The sequence below is a fragment of the Marmota monax genome, unplaced genomic scaffold (assembly GCF_021218885.2).
Source record: "Marmota monax isolate L192 unplaced genomic scaffold, Marmota_monax_Labrador192_F-V1.1 WCK01_AAM20220418_F8-fsc00022, whole genome shotgun sequence".
Classification (NCBI taxonomy): Eukaryota; Metazoa; Chordata; class Mammalia; order Rodentia; family Sciuridae; genus Marmota; species Marmota monax.
The window spans coordinates 4,429,894-4,435,668 of NW_026695215.1; positions in this window are offsets into that span (position 1 = coordinate 4,429,894).

Genomic DNA, 5,775 nt, shown 5'->3' on the forward strand with positions numbered 1-5,775 from the left:
AAAAGAGTTAAATATAGATAAACTTCCTATTTTCATGTTGCCCTATTTTACTTGGCTGCTAGCCTGGAAGAAATCAGTACTCCAGGTGCTGGACACCCCTTACTAGTTTTTCACAAACATGCATCCAGTATAGTAGTTTGTATGTACAGAAATGTGTAAACAAGGCCTCTGGCCTTGAGCTGGAGCCTCACAAAGATGTCTACATTTCTGAGATAAGAGAAGTTACCAATTGGGCTCCATGGTAACAGCTTGCAGGGGGAGGAAAGAAAGGAGAGAAGAAGCTCTCCCCTTCTCAGGTGTTGTCCCTTCAAGGACAACTTTCCCAGAACAGTGAAAGAAAAAGCTGCTTTATGTGAACTTCTGCTGACTGTGAACTTCTGAGACCCTCCCCTTACATGCTGGGTATAAAATTCTGAAATTACCTGAACTTGGGGTTCAGGGGATTGATTACAGTAAAAGCTGTGCCCTCTGAACCTGGCTGCAGCCAAATAAAACTGTTTCCTGCTATCTTTGGTGCCATGCCTTATCTGTCCCTACAACAACATGATCAGTTCACTAAAGAGGATATATACACATGGCAAATAACCATATAGAATGTCCTATCTACATTACTGGCCACAAGGAAATACAAATTAAACTATACACCACTACCAACATCCATAGTTTATATTAGGGTTCACTCTTGGTATCACACACTGACACGTTTCCATGCTTTTTATCGCCTGATAATTTTCCATTGTATGGCTGTACCAGTTTATGTTTGCATCTACTCAAGAACTCTTGATTATTTTCAGGTCTTAACAATTATGAGTAAAGCTACTCTTCACATCTCTGTAATCTTTTATGTGGACAAGGATTTTCAATTCATTTGGTGACTGACTACCAAGGAGCCCTAGTAAAGGATTTCCCCCACCTGCTTTCTGCCACAGAAACAGAGCACTGACCTCTTCACCATGTGAAGATACAGCAAGAAGGCCTTCACCAGATCCTGCATGTCAGCATCTTGATATTGCATTTCCAGAACTATGAGAAATAAATTTCTATTGTTTATAAATTACCCCAGCTATAGAATTTTGTTACAGCAGCACAATTGAACCAAAATATCTTCAATCATTTCTTTCATGGATTGTGTTCAAGTTTTATCTCAAGAGTCATCACCTAACCAGGGTCATCTAGATGTTTACTTCTTACATTCTAGGAGTTTTATAATTTTGTGTTCACATTTGGGTTTATGATACATTTGGAGTCAATTTTGGTGAGAAGTGTAAGGACTGTTCTACAATCTTCTCCCGTGTGGCTGTCCAGATGTTCCAGCATGGTTTTTCTCCATTGTATTGTCTTTCTGTTTTGTCAAAGACCAACTGACTACATTTGTGTGGGTCTAGTTTTTTTTCAATGATTTTTGTGGTCCTGGGGATTGGACACAGGGGTACTCTACCACTGAGCTATACTCACAGCATTTTTATATTTTTTCGAGACAGGGTCTCACTAAATTGCCAAGACTGACATGGAACTTGTTGATTGTCCTGTACCAACTCCCATCACCCTGTAGATGGAGATAAGGCCTCTAAGGGGTAATTAGGGTAGGGCTCTAAAAGAGATACCACCAGAGATGCGAACACACTGAGGAAGGGTAAGGTGAGGACAATGAAAAGGCAGTCTTCTCCAAACCACGGGGCGGGCTCAGGAGAAACCCAACCTGCTGACACTGACACCATAATCTTGGATTTCCAGCTCCAGAAAAAAAATTTCCATAGTTTCAGCCACCTGGTCTATCGTATTTTGTTTTGGCAGCCCTAGCAAATGAATTCGTTCTGGATTGTTTTATTTATTCAGTCATAATCTAACTTCAAAGACCTTTCTTTCGGCACAGGTCCCTAAGTTAAAATTTGCTTAGAAAGCTAACTATAGAAATATATTTTCTCTGCATTTCCACACTTTCCTTTAAAATTGTAATCAAGGAGCCAATACAAATACAAATGTTTCAAAAATAAAAGATTTTGTAATAAAATACCTCAGTGAAATTCTTCATAAAACCAATTACCCATGTATCATCTCCTCTTAAAGGGAAAGTGTCATATATCTACCTGCCCTCCATTTGCTCAGGTTATAAATGACAGATAACAAACAACAGCTGAGGATGGCTTCATAAGAAAAAAAAAGAAAAGGAAAAAATGATGGTTAACTGTATATCACTTGAAATTACTGTAGTTGGTCCTAATTAAATAATGCCAATCTACAGCAATTTTAACATAAGTAATGTTAAGGTAAACCTAGCTATTACTTACAAATAAAAACATATTTCATTAATGTTTTATTTTTTTAAATTTTTTTTTAGTTGTAATTGGACAGAATATTTTTATTTATTTATTTAACGTGGTGCAGAGGATCAAACCCAACTCCTTGCACATGCTAGGCAAGCACTATACAGCTGAGCCCCAGCCCCAGCCCCTAATGTTTTATTTTTAGAGACTGATTGTGGAACAATCATTTTGAACATTTAAATAATCCTTCATGTAAAAAATCTGGAGAATTTACTCCAAATACTAAAATACTGCATAAATATCAAAGGTTAATGCATGGTCTTTTATTAAATCAACCAAACATAACAATATTTCACATATACTCAATACACTTAAAAAACAATGCAAAATTACTGAGACTAATGCTAGATCATCTCAAAATGATAATACAAACGGTTTTGTGCTACACATTTCATTCAAACTCTACATGGGTGCAACTATTTCATAAAGGTTTCAATAATGACAGCCTTCAATATTATTTTACTTTTTGGAGTCTTTTCTTTTCTTTTTTTGATGTGTGTGTGGTACTGAGGATCAAATCCAGAACCTTGCGCATACTAGGCAATGCCATACTTCTGAGCTATACCCTCAGCCCTTATATTAATTCTTGCAAGACAATGTCTGAGGACAATAGATATAAAAATTTAACAAATATGTCAAATTAACTTTTTAAGATATCTACTTTTATTCTAATTTCATGTTTTCCTAATTTTGTAGGTATATGTGATAAATATCTATTTCAACAACTATGACTATAAAAGGAAACTTTCTCAACATTTAAGGTCACTTCAAGGAAAATAATAATAAGCTTTAATATTTATATTCTGTTAGTGATTGATTTACTGTAACTGAAAAGGGTATCAAGTTTTAAGAGACTTACAACAATTCCCTATGAAATGTACTGATACCTTCTCCTTGTTCCTGTCACCAAGACTGCTTTGTGGTTAATCATTATTTTTTACAAAAAAATTATTATAAAGTTGTATTGCCTATATTTTTTTTTTAAAGAGAGAGAGAGAGAGAGAGAGAGAGAGAGAGAGAATTTTAATATTTATTTATTTTTTAGTTTTTTCGGCGAACACATCTTTGTTTGTATGTGGTGCTGAGGATTGAACCCAGGCCGCACGCATGCCAGGCGAGTGCGCTACCGCTTGAGCCATATCCCCAGCCCCTGTATTGCCTATATTGACAATAAAAAGCTATTCAACATTTCTTCTTCTTCTTCTTTACTATACTGGGGATTGAACCCACTGAGTTACACTCCTACCCTTGTTATTTTGTATTTTGAGACAGACAGGGTCTTGCTAAGTTGCCCAGGCTTGCCTTAAACTTATGATCCCTCCTGCCTTAGTCTCCCAAGTAGTGGGATTACAGATGTGTGCCAAGGAACCTTTTTCTAAATGATTCAAAACATCATGAGTTGTGCAAATTAACATTGCTAATATTTTAACATTTCTTTAATTATATACTTGGGCAAAAACTTTTTAAAGAGTGTATATAATTATTATAAGTTTTCAGTCTGCTACATAAATCTATTTTCTCTTATATATTGTTTACTCCCCTCCTCTACAATAAAACAAACAGATCTCCTAAAGGCAACTTTTATAACCCAATAATTAAACAAATTTCCTATTTGATTAAGGAAGAGTTCTGCACATTAATCTGTCCTTATTATAGAACCTGCTTCCACCAGAACAGAATTCTAGGAACAAAAATTAGCTCTCTTTGCCTATTCTATCTTTGCTAACAAATTAGTGGAGTAAAATGAACATCCTAACATCAGTTTTTACTTGTATTAAGTGGAAGTCCCAAATCAAACAGTGATTGCATTAAAAATTTAGCACTGTCAATTCAAGCATATAAACTGAAATGGAACAGAACACTATGCTGTATTATAGCATCTCATATCTTCTAATAGGATATTGTGCCTTGTTATCTAATAAAAACATGGGTTTTAAAAAAGTCCCAGTAGCCACAATATACAATATCACCTTTTCTGTAACTAAAATGGTTTTTATTAAATATGTTGATCCTACTTATAATGGAACTATTTTAAAGTTTATTTTCTTTCTCTAATACTATGATAAAAAATACTTTGGAAATCTGAATGGGATGTTCCCAAGAGGTTGTTTCTTCTTCTTTTTTTTAATATTTATTTTTTGGTATAGATGGACACAACATAATGCATTTCTTCATTTTTAGCAGGGCCTGTGCTTCACAGCTTTACTCACTCTTCTAACTACTTGGGAAAACATGATTCCCCAAAATGCAAAAACAAATTTGATCATCTGCTATGTGAAACAATGATTCAATCATTTAGTATACAGCAACATGCAAAAAAGGGGAAATGGCTAGGAGATGCATTGTGGGACATCATCCAGCACTGTGTCCTTTCTTCCAGCGGCAGTGCCTCATCTGCTCTCAGCCTTTCAAGGTTCAAGTTCAGCACTACCCATGCAGCCACCTTCCGGTTTTCATCACAGCTCTTCTCTTAATATTCTTTTCAAGATGATTTAAGCAACTTCACAGCTATTACTCCAGTTTTATGATTGTGCTTCACAGTGCAGCCCACAATCAAGGCCAACGCTATTACACGTTTTTGGACTGCAGCCCATTGAAGATTTTAACAAAAGTTCTATCCATGAAAATTAAAAACTACACATTCAGACATTTGTAAGCAATTCAAGGGCTTCAGGGCCCCACTGACATCTGTTTAGGGTAAAAACCCCTGCAATAAATGGATAAAATCCAATAGGAGTTTTAGATTGCAGATTAGATTTCAAAAGTTTAATATAAAAAAGTTCTAGAGAAATCTGCTGAGGTGTTAAACTTTTTGCAACTGATAAGCCAAAAATTAAAATATTCACAATGGACAGAGTTTTTCAGTTTTAGTCTTAGCTAATTTATAAGAATTTTTCAAATTCACCTGTATTCAGATTGTAAGCAATGCACATATGGAGAAACTGACAAAAAGAGAGATCTATTCAATCCACAGTTAGCCAGTCAACATATAATGCATCAGCTGGAGGGCGTAATGTCCAGATTTGAAAGCAGGATCTGATTAGCAGGATCAACCAATCAAAAAATAAACATAAAAATAAGGTAGCATTTTCTAGTACTATTCATTTACAATGAGATTCAGGTAGATCATTTATTTTAAAATGCTATTTGTGATCAATGTACACAACACAGTTGTTAATAGTTATGTAACTATTAATGAATCATTTTTGGTATACGTTACAAACATGTACCCAAATTACCCAAGACTATTCAAAATAATTTTTTGTTCATTTCTAGAACAAATGCAATCAATGGCTTTCACCTTATAAAGGCTTAAGATGTTTTAAAACTTCAAGTCATTAAAGATATATAGACTTAAAACTATGAAAGTGTAATGTAAAACAATATGAATATTAAGAAATCTGAGCTTCTTAATCCACAAATTAAAAATTAAAATACATTTCACATGTGA